Source organism: Nelusetta ayraudi, unplaced genomic scaffold (assembly GCF_046127955.1).
Source record: "Nelusetta ayraudi isolate G7.1 ecotype Tasmania unplaced genomic scaffold, CSIRO-AGI_Nayr_v1 ptg000026l, whole genome shotgun sequence".
NCBI classification, from domain to species: domain Eukaryota; kingdom Metazoa; phylum Chordata; class Actinopteri; order Tetraodontiformes; family Monacanthidae; genus Nelusetta; species Nelusetta ayraudi.
The window spans coordinates 7,070,001-7,090,408 of NW_027466076.1; the positions used below are offsets into that span (position 1 = coordinate 7,070,001).

The 20,408-nt window shown below is 47.5% G+C and overlaps 1 protein-coding gene across 2 annotated transcripts in view; it reads left to right on the forward strand.

Moving 5' to 3' along the window:
* Nucleotides 1-20,408, forward strand: part of unc5da (unc-5 netrin receptor Da) — a 239,964-nt gene that overhangs the window by 66,323 nt on the left and 153,233 nt on the right. The window lies entirely within an intron of this gene.

The following is a 20,408-nucleotide window of genomic DNA, read 5'->3' on the forward strand; positions in this document are numbered from 1 at the left end:
TGCGTGTGTGCGTGTTTGTGTGTGTGTGTGCGCGCACGCACGACATTGCTATTTTTGTGGACTTTATTTTATTAGTTTTTCTCTCCATACATACCGACAAGTCTGAGTTAAAAAGTTTTTTTTTGTCTGGGAATGTTGTGTTTTGGTGAGTTCACGAACCATCACGAAATCTTCCCCTTCTCCCTCGCCGAATCTCTCCTGACCTATTGACATCCATTTAGCTTGCATGGTAGTGCAACAGAGACGCATTTGCAATTCAATTAGCAAAGTAGCCCAGAGGTTTTCGTTTTTTTTTTTTTGCGTCTCGATTTTTGAAATTAGCCTCAACTCATGAATTTGCATAGCATAAATATTAGATCAACTGATACGTGTCTTCGGGGCAACTCTGCGCGTTGGAATCAGGCCTTGTGTCATTCTTTTAACATGAGCCCCGGAAGGCATTTTATTATAACCTCTCAGTACCGACTACATATTATGTTTATATGACTAGCTTTTCCTTAGTGGCCACATCTTATGCACAAAGCTGTAAGATGCTGGAAATAAGACACATGTGTTTATCAGTGCATAAAACTAAAACGTGTGCCTGCTTGAAATGTGCAATTTTCAAAGGCTGAAAAGCCGCACGCTGTCATTCATCATGCAGGTTTTAAAGTGTGGCCTGCCGTCGCAATAGCCTTCTGCCAAGCTGTAAAATAAATATTTATGTCGTTCAATAACATCGATGTCACCAGTCAAATACTTTATGCAGTAGTGAAATGAGATGAAATGGAAAAAGCAAACTCTACGAAAATCCTGCCCCTTCCTAAATAATGTAAAGCATGCTCTCAAGGATAAGCTATGAGGTGTTGATGAAGTGAAAATTCTATTCTCAAGACACATGCAGCCCTGCTGCCGTTAATCTCCTCCTCAGTCTTTGGTTGCATTTCAGAAACATAAACATATTCCTGATGTCATGTAAGGACGGAACTCTATTACCCACCTGCAGTCATACATTATTGATAACTGAAAACACAAAGTGACAAGAACAAATTTGCTGCAAAGGTAGATCCGGGGGAGAGAGACGAGACTGATGAAATGCAGAATTGTTGAGCGGTGAGCATGGCAGAGGTGTTTGCGGCGCGGTCGGTGAAGCAGCGCGCGGCGAGACAGCGGCGGCGAGCAAGTGCTCGTCTGCTCGTGTGCAGAGAGCGATTTACACGGGTGTACGCGGGCTGCCACGGCCTGTCCATGGCGTGTTTACCAGCGTTATTCATCTACATTTTCTTCATAGATCATTGCCACCAGGGGCGATTCATTTGGAAGGCGCCAGTCGGTTTCAACGTCCCTAGGTAGATTTTGGCTCACAGGTGTTGTAAAGCAGAAGCTGCGTTTCCATGACTGGTTTGCGCGAAATAAAAGCAACGTTTCAAAATTTTCGACAGAGTACAATTGCGATTCGCAGGTGTTTCCATTGAATGGTGTGAAGTGCACAAGCCGCAATTCCCCTAAAATCTCGTCCTGCAAGATTTACGAGAATTACGTTTGCGTTTGTTTAGGTTTGTTTGCTGTCAAGAACGGTTGTTGTGTTTCCATGACACTTTAGTGATATACCTCTGTATCGATATGTCTGAAAAACCACCTCATGGTAGCATAAAAATATTTTAGCGATATTTGAGAGTTTTTTTCGAAGTTTGTATTTCCATTACCGGTTTTGCAATATTTAGGTTTTGCGCAATTCTCGGGGTAATGGAAACACAGCTAGTGTCTGGTTGCGAAATAGCTTTTGATTGGCTCATGCCAGAACGTAGACTGGCAATTCAGCCAATGGATGACGCGCTGCTGCGTCGCGTTGTTGTTGTTCAGCTCAGTTGTTCTTGCATGTGATAATGTAGAATATTACCCATTGATTATTAATTGATAAACAAAAAGATGTATTTTTTTGTTTAAGTGTAGGCACCAAAACAGACTTTGCACTGACACCTAGCTGGGGACATTGTTAATAACTCGTGAGAGATCAGAGAGTGGCCAACACCCTTGACATGACATCACAAAGGGTTTGTTTCCAGATCTGTGTGCTTTGGCAACACCTCCTGAGAAGCCAAAGAAGTGAAGAATGGACTTCTTTTACTTCCTGGGAGCTCAGTGACAGGCTAGAGACTCTTATTATCCTCAGAAAATATTGGTCAAGGAATTGTGCATAATGTGGGAGTTGTAAAGCTTTTAATGTTTTGTTTCCTTTCGATAAACGTTTCCCTGGGATTTTCTATTAAAGCATCGAAGAGAAACCCGTTTAAATGTTAATCGCACCCTCTAACGTGAAGTTTTTTAGGTAGTAATAGAGCACAGAGCCTGATCTTCAACATCGGTTAGGTCCTAATTGTCCATATACGGGTTGACAGGACAAAATCAATAAATGAAGCCCTGTGCTGCGACACTGACGTGACATAGCTGTTCAGCCATGTAACAGGAAAGGCTGGCTAGCTGCCGCACTCAACCCACGGGGAGAACAGGAAGGAGCGATCACACAGCGGGTCGGGTCAGCCTGAACAACACTCTCCCTTCAACCATATTGCTTATTCACTGTGCAACACTGACTGACAGAAAATACATATTTTTGTTTTGGGAAAAAAAAAAAAAAGAAAAGAAAAGGTGGCTTGAAAGTAAGTTACAGCAACTCGCAGTTTTTGCAGAATTGTGGAGCAGAAATTTACTTTTAACCACAGCAGACAAACCCTGCGTGGCCCCCGAGGCTGCAGCATGACACATGTCCTGCTGACACTAAACACGCATCCATGTCAAGAGGGAGGAAAAAAAGCCTTAAAGACAAAGTGAAAAAAAAGAGAATGACTAAGGAATAAAGGCCAACAGAGTGTTCTCAGACATGTTTTATTTATCCTCCCCCTAAAAAACATGGAGAAAAAAAAACAAAAAAAAACACCACCTGGAGCTCCAGCTTTGATTTGACAATCATTTGACATGAGATGAATTCACGGGCTGGATTTCCACAGTTTTCTTTACTCTTGGAGATGGCACTGTGTGGCGATAGTGCTCACTTCCAGCGTTGCATTATTCAACGTGAACCCATTTCTTTGTCCGACGCGCCAAGCCACCTTCTCCCCATCGTCTCTTGCCCCACGTGCAGAGGGAACAAATCCAGCCCACTTGCGGAACCGGATTGGAAGAAGGGAAAAAAAAAAAAATGAAGAAAAAGGCACGAGCGCGCACATCGAGCAACGATTAAGAACATAATACACAGAAGGAAAATTTAGCTCGGAAGGCAACATGCACACGCTCATTACTGATTACTGTGATAAGTGGGTTGAGAGTGTGGTTTGGACAGAGCAACGGTATTTAGTAAATAGCTATTGTTGTTGTCTCTGGGATATTGAGACGTTGGAATGCAGTCAGTAGATAAGCTTTTGTACATGATATTCTCGGGAGGGTTTGGATTGATTGGAACGCAATCTCTTTGTTTGCTTTAATAAAAAAAAAACACCAAAAAAACGCAGTGGCTTTCGTTGTATGTCTGGATTTGGCCGCGTGTGTTTACCCAGTTCTATTGTGATTGTATAGATTACAGAGGACCTTTCTTTAGTTTGCTGTCAGGGTTCGTCGTCTTCTTGCGGCAGTTTGTCAATATTGCAATATGCACACAATGCTGTGCTTCACAGAGGGTCATTATTAATTAGAGATCTCCTGGTTAAGTTGCCCCATTGTTGTTTCATTTGTGCAAATTTTGCACAGCGCAACCTCAACACGGCCCTATTGGCAAATGGGTTATTCGTTAATTTTTTTTCTGTGTGTGTGTTTAGTTGGATTGCTGGCAATTTTGAGGCTGAAATCCCACTTATCCACCTTTTCCAACTTCAAATCCCGTCGGTCTCGGATTGGCTTCCTAATCAGCTTCACGTCAGGTTGTGATGAAACGAGGAAGCAGGTCCCCTTAGCCGCTTTTCAAGGCTCCGGATGCAGATAAGGAAGAAGAAAAGCTTGAAGCGGCTGCGAGACCGCCGATAGATCCCTGCGATGGAAACAGGTTCACCGGGACTTTTCTTTGGGAAATTCTCAGCTAAAACACCACAGCGCCACACTGTGGTAAAACTCCGGGGGAGGTCACGCGCAGCGAACGTCGCATCTCTTGTCACCTGTAGGAAGCCGAGAGCCGTCGCTACCCCGGCTATAACCAGCAGCGACACCTGATTGGCCAGCTCGGATGTGATAGACTCTCATTCACAGAGGCTTAGTTTGGCCTCTGATCAGATGCGAGATTAAAAGCCACGGCATTTGGGAAACGTGCGCCTCGGCGTGCTCGGCTACGGAAATTCATCAGCTTTACCTGACTGGCCCGGAATTTAAAAGAAAGAGACGTTGACAGATCAAGTCAATTTTGCCAAGTTCCTTGTGCATTAGCATGAAATTCATTACACTTTGTCAGCGGGCTTGGTGAATGGTTTCCCACCAATTCCCGTGCAGGCAGTGCATTATTCTGTTAGAGCCGAAAATGAAAAAAGATGAAGTCCGGAATTGCTTGCCTGTTTCCTGTTTCCTTTTTTTTTTTTTTTTTTTTTTTCATTTCATTTCATTTCATTTCATCCACTGCACCATTCCAGGGATCATTTCTGGACGTGCCTTTTACGTAAAAGCACTAACATGCGGCATGGCGAAAACACACATCATTCAGCATCATTTATACATGCCACATGCATACTGAATGAGCTCTCCGCCACGCTTCTCGCGGTTGCCTGGCCGTGCTGCTGCCGCCGCCGCCGCCGCTGCCGCAGGAGTCATGGGTGGACGACTGTCACACGTTGCCAATTCAACCTCCCTCCTGCAGGTTTTTGCCTCCCGGCCTCATCGCAACAGCCTTGAAGCTTTCTGTTCAATAAAAAGCCGAGCGCCGCCGCCGCACGTTTTCTAATAAGATTGAAAGGGAAGCCTTGGAGATAACTGCCCATCCACAATGCACCATTTGATGCCTCACTGGCCAACCCAAGGGCGTTACCACAGAGGCGAGATTCGCCGTTCACTTCCAATACCCGAGCCTTCCATCACCGCTCCTCCTCGCCGCCTCAGTGCCGCGGCGCCTTATACCTGTGGGGTACGACTTTTGTTCCCGCTAAAGTGCTTTTATTTCAAAAATACTCCATCTTCCCATCAGTCCTTGTTGTGCGCGCGGCCGCGGTAATGCCTTTGGATGTAATTTACCTTCAGTAGATTGTTGCGGTGACAAATGTTTCAGTTCCGGGGTCATTTCTCAACGTACCTGACTGAGGGCGAGCGGAGGGCCGGCCGGGGAAAGCGGGCGCGGAGGGTGGGGGTGGGGGAGGGGGCAGCGGAGGGGGCGTGGTCGGTGGGCGCGAGATGAGGGGGCGGGGGGAGGGGACGGAGGGAAAGACGGATGGGAGGGTCACGGTGCCGAATACTAAAGTGTGGGGTGTTATCAGCGACAAGCGCTGCAGTTTGTCACTAACTGCGAGCTTCCCGTCACCGCTAACCCCGATGAATTAATTTCAAGAGGTAACTAATCAAAAGCAGATACATTTTTAATGAGCGGCGGATTGAAGTGGGAGTCCCAGTGCGCTGCAGCATTTTGACACGGAGATGCAAATGTATTCAGGGATGTTTATTTTATTTGATTTTTTTTTTTTTCCCCACGCCCCGTGATTAAAATATGCTCAGTAATGATTGGGAGCCGAACATGCTGAGACATCATCGTCGTCGTCAGCGGAGCTCTCCGAGTCTTGAAAACACGCCGCGTCGTACCGGTGGCTGCCTGGAGACGCGTCCACAATGGAGAACATGAAAAATTCAGAGCTGAGCGCGCTGCCATCGATTTGGTTGTCAGTGTACTTTGAAATCAATGCTGACTTTCCACCGTACTTTATGAAACGTGCTGTCACGGCGGTCCCGAAGCTGGCCACACACAGGACCGTACCCGTTTCTGAAGGGGAGACCATGCAAGCATAAGGACCATTTGAAGAGATCTGTCCTTATTCATTCATCAGTATGATCCTCCAGACGCACAACATCTGATGGAGGACCTGCGTGACTTGTCCTGCCTCGTGTTAGTTCGGCACAAGTATGGAGAAAAAAAAAAACCCTATTGATGAAATTCAGTCTGGTCTAGGAGTTGCTATAGGTGCGCACACGACATACGGCTGCCGATGTTTCTGGCCGGCTCTTTTCTCATTGGCTGTTGCTGGGTCGGGGGGACTTCCGTCAGGGCCCCCCCAGGAGGTTGGAAACATCAAACATGTTTGATATTGATTTGAGATCTTGGAGGCTCTGAATCGATTGGGTGCAGTGGGGGGAAAAAAAAGAATATTTGGACAAAAATCATTTGTGGCCAAGGCACCAATTGGGTTACGCCACAGGGCAAATTGAGCTCAGAACTGGGTTTAATATTCCAGCGAGTGGCCGGGCGAAGTTGGCTTTAAAATTTTTCAGTGAACTCTAAAATGACTTGTGAGAAATCCAGCCGCGTGATCTGAGTGACAAGTCGCTTTGCGGTGACAAACGTTGAGCTTCTTTTGCTGGGTGGCGTTTTCCTGCACGTTTGTGTTCATTGGTTCACAACAACAGGTTTGTCATGCGACAGACGGCCATACGTCAACCGAGACCCACTGGTTGGCCGTAGCCAAACGGTCTTAAGATTCGGACTTTAATTGAATGTTGGCCTTTTTGTGAGTCCCAAATTGAAAAAGTTGACATTTTGGTTGTGATAATGATTTTCCAGCGCGGTGGAACTAATAAAAGGACTTGTCATGTGAGTGCTGGGATGGCAAAGGTGCGTGCAGACTCCCCCCCCACCCCCCACCCCCCACCTCCCATCCTGCCTTCAATTAATCAAGTCATTGTCGACCGCACTCATTCTTTCTACTTTGCGGTTTGTCACTGTCCCACTCTCTCTATTCTCCCCTTCGGAATTGTCTGAGAGGAAGTTTGGCTTGATGGTGCACATTACTTACACCCAGGAGCCGTTCTTGTGACTTTAGTGAGGGCTCCTCTCCATCTTTCTTCGCCAAAAGAATTGAAATAACAAGACGAGCCAGTGAAAGCGCCCGGCGCGGGCCGTATTTCACCGCCGCTCCGTCTTTCCGCGACGGCCATTTGGTGCTTTTTTGCGAGCGTCAGAGATGCAGGATGTGGTTTAAGAGCCCCCCCGTCGGCGTCTGAAGCCCACATAATGCCCCTCTGGAGTCATGCGTGACTGCATGTTGTAAAACCAACAAAGCTCCGCCGTTCATAACATAAAACAGGAAGTTTGACGCCTTCCCGAAGCGCTCGGCGGTTCGGGGAGCAATCCTCGACTCCGCCGCGCAAAAGCAATAATATCAAACATTAGCGACTCCGAGAGTCCATAAGCAGGCTGACTTGCTTTGCCTTGCGCACCATTCCAGTATTTTAATCATCCCTTTTGCCAGTCAAGTCTAATCCAGACATTAACTTCTTTAATCCCATGATAGCGCTTTGATTGAGAGACTTAGCGTCGTTAATTACACGCTGTTTGTTTTCGTGGGCGGGGAAGGAGGGGGGTGGGGGGATGGTGGGGTGGGGGTGCACTTCGTCCCTGGAAACCAGCTGCGTTTGCTGCCAAAACGAGTCGCCTCGTTTTAAAGGTCCAGTGTGTAATATATTTAGTAATATATATATATATATGTATATATTTTTATTAGTAGAAACTGAAGATACTGGTTAAACTTAAGATAAGTATTTATGTAGTATTTATGTAGTATAAGTATTACATAAATACAATGAAAATACATTAATAAAAGTGTATCATCACATATACAGTATATTTACACAACGGAGGCCCCGAATAACCACAAACAGCCACTGAATCGTTGCAATGCGTTGGCGATGTTCTGAACACAAGGCCACCACATTTCTAAGGAAGCTGTTCTGGGACAATCCAGCCTGCCTGACACCGTGTTTCCAAATTAGGGTGACTGCTCGCGTCTTCAAACAAACCAACGAAGAAGAAGGTGGAAGAAGTATCTAGATTTGGGTGCGCAGGCCACTGTAGTTCACTGGCAAGCTCATGAGAGAGGAGAGAGAGTGAAAGATGCTGCAATCTAAAACGTAACCACTGTTTCTTCTTCAAAATATCCTAAATATTACACAGTTAATTATTATTTATGTGGCAGAATGAGCCATCGCTTGGCCCATTGCGGCACGTACGTCCGAGATGTTCAACAGAGGCCCGAATAACCACAAACAGCCACCGAATCGCTGCAATCTGTCCGCTGCGGTGCCAAACACGAGGACGCGTCCGTAATCCATCCTCATCCGCATTCCGTGAGGCCGACGCTCGGAATGCGGATGCGCTCGGCAGCCCGCCGTGGTGCTCCTCTCATGTGGGCCAGATTAGTTAGTCAGCGAATCGACGTGGAGCGCCGTTCACGCTTCAGTTAAACGGCCGTCAATCGCGGCGTTTTCGGTCCCGCTGTCGAATTTCCTCCTCAGCGTTTAGGTTCGACCCATTGTCTCCGCTCTGTGCTACAGAGAGGAGTGACGTGAATGCAGTCGCGCGTCCATAAGGAAATGCCTCCCACTCGCTGCGGCTGCGCGATTCCGGAAATTGCAGGGTTTTGTTTAGAATTGAGATCACGATTCTCTCCTGGTTTCTTTTTCAAAACAGATCTTTATTACACTTATTGTCCTTAATATAAGAACACAACCGAAAAAAAATACTGTAGTGCCTCACACAAGAGTTGCACATCAAACAAAAACAATAAACACCGGTAAAAACGTGACAGAATCGTCTCCATTTTAGAAACGGGATCATTGGAAGTATTGATTCGAGATTGCGATTGTTTTTTTTTTTTTTGCGTCTAATCGCCCAACTACTCGCACACCGACCCCTACGCCAAAAAACGTGAGTCTCGTGCATTGTGCCTTGGAGTGAACTGGAAGGACTATGTGTGTGAACCGTAGTCTTCTTCACCCTGTCTTCACGGCGCCGGCCCCCTTTTAGTACACATCGCAGCTCTGCGAGACATCTGCAGATCATCTCTCCTCTCCTCTCCTCTCCTCTCCTCTCCTCTCCTCTCTTCTCCTCTCCTCTCCTCGCGCGCCACCCGCCGCATTGTTCCACTCCTCGGACCGAAGATGATTGAGGGCACTTGTTTCCTCTCCTTCGGCAGTCGAGTCACTTTAAGAAAACGGGTCCCGCTCACGAAAAAAAAAAAAAAGTCGCTTCATTATTCTTGTAAGTCAAAACGGGCCCGGCGGGTCTAGTGTCTCTTACGCGGAAACACAGGGTCGATATATAAATATATATATATATACGTGTACATATTTTTTTTTACATCTCACATCCCTCAAACGCTGTTAAATTGAAATGCAAAAAACAAATAAACCAATTAATGGATGGACGGGAATAGATTTGCTCGCGGAGGCATTTGGCGGTAACCTGTTTGGCGACTTGTAAACACGTCAGAGTCAGCAAACACCTCCTGGCGTTTCTCAGCAGTTTGTCATCACGTCTTTTTATAAATAAGATGTTTTGGTAGTACTCGAAACAAGTCTCTCGGCTAAACCCGAGCACTAAATGCATGGCAGGAATTCATTTACAATCATGCCTTGCGAGGCACTACAGCGCTTTCAAAACAATTTCTTTTTGCTGAGCTATTGAACGGAGCTATTGAATCTACATTTTTACTTGGCGGGGGGCTTCGCCCTAGCCTCGGTTGAATCAACAGCTTCTGCGAGCCAAAAGGCTGTTCGGGCTAAAAGTGGTTATTCATTATTATTCTGTCAGGCAGTGTAAAAATGGACATGCGAGTTATTCATGAAGTCTTTACATCAAATCTACCGCAAGCCTCCCGCCGTGCTGTGTTTGACCCAGGCGGACACCATGGGCAAACACTGGTCAGCTGTTCCATCCCCGCTTCTGCCTCCTGGCTCTACCCGGCAGTAATCTGCTGCTTGTAGTTGGTCCAGAGCGATTCTCCAGCCTGCTGCCTGTAATAGGCGAAGACAAGCTGCAGTCATGCTTCCGGAAGCGTGTTCAGCTTCCTTTTTTTTTTTTTTTTGTTATGTATTTTTATTTTTTATTTTTTTTGCTTTCACAGAAGACGGTCGCTGTTTGTGTCATTGAATGTTGATGAATCACCTCGGATGTTTTTCTTTTTTGTCTTGTGTCCTTTTTTATTTTCATCCGCAACTGTTGCAGCATAATCCATTACACAGCCCTGTTTTTTTCTTTTGTTTTGTTTTTTTTTTTTTGGGGGGGGGGCTTTGTCCTCCTGCCGCATTCGCAGTCTTGCCCGTGCTCGGCCCGACGCGGCAGGCCGGATTGGTTTGACGTGAATTTCAATGAAGAAGCTGAAAATTTGATGTCGGCCCCAGATTTACATTTAAATGAGAATTCATTAGGCGGTTTTTAAAGCAAAATGTAAACCGAAAAAAATAAAAAATAAAAAATGAATGTGTGCAGTAGCAAATCTCCCTTTACATAGTGCCAAATTCCTTTTTGCTGTCGCACGCCGACAGTGTTTAATGGCTCCAACGTTTGGATTTCAGTGTTTATCCGGTGGTAGAGGCCCGTAGAGACCCCCCCCCCCCCCCCCCCCCCACACACACACACACACACACACCCACCCGCCTCTGGCAACCCCGCCGCGAGGTTATGCATGTGTAACTTTGATGAGGTTCCCCTTCAGCCAAGGACTCCCCTTTGTCATTAAGATAGATAACATCTATTCTGCGCGTCGATGTGGCTACATCCATTTAAAGTCCACTTTTGTTTCACCTCACAGCAGACAACAGGATCAATAAATAGCCTCGCCCCCCGTTTCTGCTTCGGTTCATCTCGGCTGATTTCGGGCGACTGATCCGCGGCGGCGCAACCGCTTTCAAGTCGAGGCCCCTTTAAAGCCGCGCGTGTCCGTTAATTGGAACGTGCAGAAATTAACGCAGACGTCGTTTGCCCTTTGTAAAAAAAAAAAAAAAACGAAAAAAAAATTCCCGTTAATTTCCTTTTAAAGCGGCGCCCGGCAAACAAAACAAAGGGGTTCATCTTAACAAGTTTATCCGCGGCAGCCACCTGAGTAGCTCCGCCGCGTGCCTCCAAGCTTTTTGGCGCACCGCTGCCTTCCAAAACCTATTAAAAACACATTAGACGGGCGCGCTGTCGCGCTGGGTGATACGCTCCTTTATTGCAGTCAACAATGGGGGGGGTGTTGCTCATTTTTTGAAACTCCGGCGGCCGTCACCGCCGCCGCCGTCGTCGCTCCGCCGAAGCCATTTTCCATATTTAAACTGCTGCCGCCGGTTTGACAGGCCGGGCGGATTGGAAACGTTCCCGGGTTCAGATCAGCGCGGCGCATCCGCGCGATTGATGGGTGGCTGTTGTTTACATACATCCACAGTCTACACCGAGCATGGGCAAATTACAGCCCGGGTGGGCGGGGGGGGGCCGTGTGCAGCCCGTTAAGCTTTTTAATCCGGCCCAACGAACTTGAAGAAATCACATTAATAGGAAATAAGTCATAAAAAAGTATCCAATTTTTTTCAGTGTTTTAAGAGTCATTTCAATCAAGAACTAAATGCCTTGGGGCTTCAAAGACAGATATTTTGTTCCTTGGCAATTGACATTAAAGCATGTTTTCTACACATCCCATGATGTGTTTTTCTCCCATGAGTTGGGTCACCAAAACACTCCATCCACCTGCTCCTGCTCCAGCCCCTCTGTTGAATTTTAAAACCCATTGTGGCCCACCAGTCAGAAAGTTTGCCCACAACTGGTCTATACACTCGTTACATGAGTAAACTGACAAGGGAATTTTTTTCTTTTTTCTTCTTTTTTTCACAAAATGAAATTTCATCCTCGCCGCCTCGCTTTTCTTCGCGAGGTGTTCGCGGCGCCGCGCGCCGCTTTGTCGGCAGGAAGTGGCGCGCTATCTCCGCAACGCCGGGGCGAGGACGTTAAGATATGTACAGTATTTCTCTCCGGGGCTGACTGGCGCAATTGTCCGCCTGTCACGGTCTCCAAAAGTGGAGCGCACACGTGTAATGACAAGATCCCCATTCAACGCAGCGAGTTGTAGAAGCATCGGAAATTGAAATGTCAGGTTGAAATGAGCATGCCCTGAATTAGAATGCGAAAATAAAGATAGCGGCCGGCTATTGTGCGGCGGCGCCTTGTGTTGACATTCAAAGCGTCGCGTCGAATTCTGTGAATTTTTTTTTTTTTTATTATTATTATTTTTTTTTTGCCGACATCGTTCCGGGTTTCCTCGGCGCAGCATTGCAAAGAAACTGCGGAAAGCGATCTAATTTCTCCCGGGCCCAATCAGTTATCCTCCAGATCTCCTAAAGTATGGTCGTCCTTCTGCTTTTTCCCCCACCGCCCGTGTTTGTACGTTCTGTGTGTGTGTGTGTGTGTGTGTGTGTGTGTGTGTGTACATGTGTGTGTGTGTGTGTGTGTTGTATAGCTGTAATCCAAAACAAGGTCTGATAAAATGAGAGGCTAAAACCCAATTACCCACCAGGCAGTCCTGAGTCATCTCCCATTTGTTCCAGCTATTTCCCCCCCCCCCCCCGCCCACCCACCCACCGCCGCCGCTGCCGCCGCCCCCTTCTTTTCTACTGCCACTTGTATGGTTTTCTCAAAGACGACCCCGGCTGATTGTAATCTGTAGGTGAAGAGAAATGAGATAAAGAGAAGGGACGAGGGGTGGGGGAAGACGGCGGAGGAGCCGAAGTGATAGAATGAGCTAATCGATGGCGAGCGGCCGGCGCGGGAGCGGGGAGGGGTCGGATTCTCGCCACTCCCCGGTATAATCTTCCAATGAGATTGTGAAGTTTGTGCGCGCCGAGGGTTCTGAGGGGACCAATTAAGGAGCGGCAGGGCAGGAGCCTGAACTGCTGCCTCTCCTAATAGCCTACAGGCAAGAGTAGCCCTGATCCATAGTCAGTCAATAACGCCGGGCTCCCCGGTCGCGGCCAATGTACGGCAACAATCAAATAACATATGGTGCAAGAAAATAAAGACAAATAAAAGTTTTAATAACCCCGGTAGCGATGTATTATTATTATTTTTTTATTATCTGTATTATTGTTATTATTTTTTATTTACCCTGGGTGCTCGTGTTGTAGTACTCGAGATTGGCCTTGGTCTCAATAGCACTTTTTTCAGGGTCTCGATCTCGTCTCCGGCTCGGAGGGATTTCTACTCAGACTGGGCGGACCCGAGATTTTTTGATAAAGACCGGCCGAGACTCAGCCGACACTGCGATGACACAATAATAACAGACAAGAATCCAGCTGCTGCCTTGTTTCGCTCCGCTTGCGACACCCAGAGAGACACCCTGCCCCTTTATTCATACTTGATTTATTTATTTATTTTTTAATTTTATGCAGCAAATTTGTTAATTTGAAAATAGTTGGCAAAGCAGCAAAATGTTAAAGAAAAGACTGAAAAAGATACGATGCTGAAAAGAAATTATTACGTAGAAGCAATAAGCATAATGTCTTGGTCTCGGTTGGTGCGGTCTTGACTCCAGCACTACACGACACAGAGCGTTTTGGATAAATAAACGAGCCACACGGTAGCTAAAGACGCGGCACAGCGGTCTCCTGACCTTTTGCACAAGATCGGGCGAAGTCGCCGTCGCCCTGAGCGTTAAGCGTTCTGTACTCGAGTGCATTTGTTTGTTGAGCACAGTGTGCGGCGGTGGCGGAGGCGGCCCCGGACTCTGAGCGAATACACCGCTGACATTTGACTCGCGGCACGCCGACCTACCAGTGGATATGATAACCCTACAGGAACGGCAGGTTTTGTTTTCAGGGCTAATGGAGAAATGCTCCCAAGACGGAAGAGATATACGGATGATGTCATGACCTCACCTCAAAGCCATTCCGCTCCCGATCGCGAGGGCGCACAATGCAATCTGACGGCTTGAATTTCACCCGTGGCCGCGACGAGACGCACCTGGCGGCGCGAGGAGATAGTTTGCTCATCGACTTCTGGTCTCGCTCGCTGTGTGAAATAGAGCAACCCAGGGAAATCCCCCAGAATCCCCCGCAAGATTTAAACATCTGCTTCCAAAAAAAGCTTTGCGTAAAGAAACAAAATGACGTTAAAAAAAAAAAAAGGCTCAATTTGCAACAGAAACGTGAGAAGCCAAATGAATGGAAGCATTTTGGGGCTACGCTGCAAAGCTTTTTTTTTTTTTTGCCATAGTCTCTGAACAAGGGAGGGATTGAGGTAAGAACTTCACCAGTTTTGGATGTGCTTTCAGATGCTGGAGGCCCCTTTTTGGCAAATGCTAACATTCCATTTTAGCTAGCTAACTAGCTAACTAGCCTAACTGAGAAGCGATACTCTTTTTTTATTATAATGTGCGTCTCTCATTTGTCCGGTAAAAGTTTGATACTCAGCCATTGTCACTAATGTTAAGGGAGCTTTGATGTTCGCCCGTAATTGGACGACCTCTCCAAGCTCGAAAGTGTCGAAAAATTGGCTGTCATCCGGAAAAAGGGTGAGAATATTTTCTCATGTGTAATATTTGCATTTTGTGAAAATGGTCCTGCCCAATCTGCAGTATAAAGTGTGTATGTGTGTGTGTGTTGGGGGAGCAGGGAATGCATTTGTAAAAGCCTTAAATCTTGAATTATGCTGCGAGGGAAGACGCTGCCGACCGTGCAACGGTGAAATAAGGTGATAATTAAGTGTGGATGTGGCGCAGATTTATTAAGGAGTCAATTCTCGCATCCTTCTTACAAATTAAGACTAAACATACAAGTCTGAAGAGTAATAAGGTCACAGATTCCGCGGCTTACTTAATGGCTGGCACAGTTATCGGCATAAAGCAGGCGGCAAGCAGCGCGCGCCGATTTCTTTCACTTTCCTCAAGTCGTTCCTCTTTTTCATCCGAGCCCTTGGAACATCAGTGCCTTTTCACGGCTTCCTCCCACCTCTGCCGCCTTTTCACACAAGTTGGCACTTTGAAGGGACAAACAGGCCTTTAATGTGCGCCCGCAAAAGTTGTTGGCATCTGGAGCAGGTGAAGCAGGAGGAGGGGAAATCGCTCGCCGGGTTACGGAGCGCCGAGTTCGAGCGAGCTAAGGGCCGACGGGGGAACGTGAGACTTTTACGACGTTCACATCAAGTTCTGGCCGTTCGTCACGTAGTTTCGCGCTCCGGGTTTTATTTTTTATTCTTTCTACGCTCACCATTAATGATGGAGCAGCCCACGTTCTGAGACTCCGCACATTGAAAAGATGCCACAGAACCTCCAGCGAGGGGCTCATCACTGCTTATCGCGGGGCCTTAACACTGCCTTGACATTTTGCATTGATTCATATTATTTTTCTCATTTCGCACCGAGGTAAATACAACTCCTTCTTCTGAGTCACTCGTTCTTTTTTTCTGTTTTTTTATTTTTTTTTTCCTTTACACGGCAGCCCATTAAGCCTGTCTTGTAATATTGACTGTATCGCTGTGCTATTTTAACTGGCAGAGGAGGCTGTGCACCTTTCTGTTCCCCGGCCAAGTGGAGTGTGACAACAGGGTTTTTTTTCCCCCCCGATCCGATATTAGTGAGACAGAGAGGAGTGACAGGAAGGATTTTTTTTTATTGTTTTTTATTGCAGCCGGGTTTTTTGTTCTCGGTATTAGGGAAGTGCAGGAAGAATACAAAGTAGCACAAGGGCCTCCTTTGTTTCTTCCTGCCCTCTGTGTTCTGTGCGAGCGGGTCTCCAGTGTGCACTGAGGAGGGCCACGACTTTTCTCATGGAGTCATTGTGCAACTAAGTACTATTGATTGGTTTGTTTATGTGCTCATTATCGCCGCACCACTCCAAATCATTGCCAGTTCATCTAAATGTATGTCTTCTGTTATTTTATCGTTGGAATCCACACTGCACCCCCACCTCCTCCTCCTCCGCCCTCCACCCCCCCCCCCCCCTCATGGACTTATTCTGTGTTCTACATGTTTACAACCGCTTTGCTAATGTGAGAGGCAGCGGTGCACACGACGCATCTGCATGTCTGTAGCACAACGCAGACCAGGCGTGGGCAAACTGCGGCCCGGGGGCCATGTGGGTAAACTTTGTAATCCGGCCTGCAGAACTTGAGCTGAAGAAATGATATTATTAGTAAGTAAGTAATGAAATAGTGCTTCGGTGTTTTAAGAGTCACTTCAATGAAGAGATAAATACCATAGGTATATGGAGTCCGTCTGAATGAAGCCTCTACAAACTGTACTCACCGCTTAATGTCTTGATTTGTCAAAGAGGAGAACGTGTTTGAGAATTAGGATGCATGTTTTACAGTTCAAACAGCCTAGTGGCCATGTCTCACACACAAAAATGATAAAATAATGATCATTAAAAAAAAAAAAAAAAAAAAATACAAACCCAGAACATTGATATTCAAAGCAATATTTAGCCGTTGGTACACAGTGAAGGCCAAACATCCAGGTTGAATAACAAGTTAAGTCCGACGCCACAATCTTTTACACTTGCGCTCGCCACGACTCTCCCCCCCCCATCCCCACCCACACCCCCCCATCCATAAGACAACTTCAATTAGAGACTCGAGTGTCAACAGGGAAGCAGCCACGGCCTGCCAATTACAGCTCGGCTATTGAAAAATGCGAGACGGAAAATGTTTTGATAACTTCTCGCGGACGCGCTGTCAAGGCGCCGTCAGCCGAATATGACTATAAGCAAAACAACGCGTCGCCACCTTCAGGCAAGTCGTTAGCGCGCGCGATGGTGGTAACAATGAGCGGGAGGGGCGCAAGACGGCAGCCATGCCTCGCCTAGTGAATTAGTGAGGGGATGTGCGCGAATCTGCCGGAAGCTTTTTTCTTTGCAGATGTTAAGACGAGGTGGCAGGAGCGGGTGCGAGGCGGCGCCACCTGCTGTCATCCCTCAAAACCTGCCGAAGAGCGAGAGCGTGGCTGCCGCGCGAATCAAAGGTTGTTCCTCAAGAACCTCCTGTCCCGCTTTTTAAACGCCGAGTATCAGTCTCTCTCTCTCTCTCTCTCTCTCTCTCTCTCTCTCTCTCCCTCGCTCGTCCCTTCTGGTCGTTGACCGCACCTCCTTTGTTTTTTGCCGCCGCTGCGTTTGTAGTTTTCGCCATCTTGCAGCGGAACCGGGCTTAGCGTCAAAAAAAGGTCGGGAGAAAAAAAATAATAAAACACGCTTCATTTATAATTGACTGTGCGTCGCTCTGTGATCCCGCCTCCCATCTACTCCAACATTAATGTCTCTTATATCAGTGTTGGAGCGGCAGGCCTCCCTCCCAGCGTCTGGATATGACTCCACCTGGCTCGCTCGGCTCCTAGGGCCTCCTCCCTCCCCTCCGGCATTTCCACGGATGACTTGCTTCTTGGGATTGGTGTGTGTGTGTGTGTGTGTGGAGTGGAACCCAAGCTAGTTTCGAGTGGCTAATAACGCTTATTTTTAACTCTCACATACGGCTAGCGAGCGAGGGCACCAGCAGAGAACCTCCTCTGAACGTCGCACGAAAAGTAGGAGCAAATTAATTTTTCTTTTCGTCTGGTCGATGGTTTCTCTGTTGTTCTTCCTTGGCAGTGGTGGACGCGGCGCTGGTGGGAGAGCCTGTTTATTTCCCTATCAAGCACGCATTTGCGGGATGAGCCCGCCGAGCCGAGTGTGAGGGCTGAACTTGAAGAGCGTGCCAGATCTTCCGCGCTCGGTCTCGTCAGACCCCAGTTAGCCAACAGTCGGCGGAGTAATCTCCCGACACAAAGGGCCCTTTTATCGCATTCCATTTCAATTGTCAAATGATTCTTCCCCCCTCTTGTCCCCCGCCCCCCTCTCCCCCCTCATCCGAACGACTTGGCGGTATTGTTGAAATTGAAGCGAAAACTCAAACTGAAATTGCAAAACCTGCTGCTGAAAGGCGGCTGGGAGCGGCGGAACATCACAGGGGCTTATTTTCAACGCTAATTTGTTCAGCGCAGGATTCCACTCCTTATTTATTCCGAATCATGGAACTAAACCACACGTTTTTTTTTTCCCCCCTCTGTGCATTATTCTCGGGAGTCGATGCCGCGCAGCTGTTTCGCAGCGAGACATGGAGTAGCTGCGAGCCTCCTGCTGGAGGTTGTGCGCCCCTCTCCTCTTGTTCGTCAAGTTTTGGAGCCGCGCCGCTTTGAGCGGAATGGCGCCTCGCAGCAACCACCAACCCCTCCCCCGCCCGCGAGCGGAGATGCTCCAAGTTATGCTTTCTAATGCATAATTTCACGCTTGCACTTTACGATGAAACCTCTTACGCCCAAGGAAGACAGTAGAGGAGTATTAATACGCCGCATCCGAAAAGCGCCACACGTGCGCGCACGCGGCTCGGCGTGAGCGACCCGTCGGTGGATCGGCGCAACATTTGAATACGACACTTTTCGCCGCAGTTTCTCTGCTGCTTATTTGCAACTATATTAAAAAAGGGCATAATTGATATGCGGCTCCGCTCACGCGGAATTCGGCTCATCTCGGGGAAAAGAAAAGCGCCTGCTTTCTTTTTTATGATTTCCCCCAGCAGCCAACACCAGAGAATATGATAAATAGCTGTTTCCTCCGTAAAAAAAAGAGAGAGAGAAAAAAAACAAAACAAAAGCAAAGGTACAGAGTGTTGTGTCGGCTGCGTGCTGTATCCTGTCGCTGCCTCCCTGATAAATGGCCTTTTAAATATCATACCGGAATTAGCTCTGCCGTGAGTTAACAGTTTAATTTGGAAGTGTTTTTCTCCCTCCTCCTCCTCCTCCCCGTCCTTTCTTCTTTGTTTGGAACAAATGAGAATTGTCCCGAAGAACCTTGAGGATGGCGCAAGAGAAAAACCCCAAAAAACAATCGGAGTGATTTATGAGACGATACGGACGGTCTGCCTCGCTGTTTACCTTCCCCTTCCCGCTAATTCTCCCACTCCTCCGCCGCGCACCTTATCATTTCTCCAGACGTACAGTGCATGAATTTTAAAGTCACAGGAGCCGCGCGGCTAAAAGCTTTGATCGCCCCCGCTAACCCCCCCCCACCCCCACCCGCCCCCTCTCCGCCCGTCGCTCCCTCTCCTCCGCAGGTAGCGGAGCATTAACCTTTCGCCAGTGCTTCCGTAATGAGGGCTGGTGTGGTGGGAGTCCGGTATCATTACAGTGTATCCCCCATCTCTCGACGCGTTGGCATCTTTCCACTGCCAAGGCATAAAAAAAAAAAAAAAATAAGAAATAGGGTTCAGTGTCGAGCTTTGATCACACGCGCGCTCATCTCAGGAGCAATTAATAATAATAAAAAAACGAGAAAACTGGGCGAAGGAAGACGTTGACCCGGAGTCTCGGGGCAAAGCCTCAAACTCTGAGTGCTTAACATTGCCGGCCGGTTTTTAGAATACTGATTACTCGGCTTTGCATTTGAAATGGTATGATTAAGAGAGAGAAGCGAGCCGCGGCTGTAGACTCTGAGTAGCCAAGCCAGCGTGTCATGCATGAGAAACTTTCGGCATTAGGCGCCGGCAACGGCCAGCGTAATTGTTTTCTTACCGCGTGTGTGAAATTGGATTTTTTTTTTTCTTTTTCTTTTTCTTTTCTAATGCGGAAAAAATTCAAATCTTTTGCGCAGGGCCGTCTTGTGACATAACGACGACGACGAATAAAAAAGGTTTGGGACCTGCGACTAGCTTGCCGACTAAAGGGATAGTTCAGCCAAAATTAGAGCGCCAACCGTTCTCTCCGCTCGCCGCTACGTTCAGCGGCGGCTGCGGTGACATTTTCTAATCAGCTGTTACCGCTGTTGAGCAGCTCGGGGAAGGAAGTAATTCCACCCGGCGCCGGGACAATGGGAGCTCAGGGGGTGGCCTTGCGCTGAAATGCAGTGAACAGCAACAAAAGGTGCTGGGCAGGGTGTGAAAATGTGTTTATTTATCATTATTCATTATACATTATCAATGTTTGTATTATATCCTATTTTGCCGAGGCCTGATGAACACACGCGCTAACTGTACAAACACACACACGTGCGTATTCTAATATTTCAAATCCCAAAAGGCCGTCGCTTTAAAGCACTTTGAGTTTTAATCTGCTGTTATTTGCCTTTATTTATTTTTTTTTTGGTTTAATGTCTACTTGTTTGCATGGAAGTACTAATTTCCTGGCAAGCACTTTGCAAACCTCCAGAGAGCCGCGCTAAAAAAAAAAGAAAAAAAAAAAAAAATGGTCTCATCAGCCAAATCTGTGCGAGCCGCTCCTGCGCGCCGGAGCTTGCAAGGAACATCTTGGGCTGCGGCGCCGCTCGCTCTGCTGATCTGCAACCGCCGCCGCCGAAGAAGAAGAAGCTGCTATCAAATCACCTTAATGAATTTCCAGGTGGGTGTTTCTTCCCGATGCCGCGCAAAGCCCCCCCCCCACCCCCCTCCTCCCCTTGCACAATAGCCGGCCGCTTCCTCCCTCCTCAAATATCCG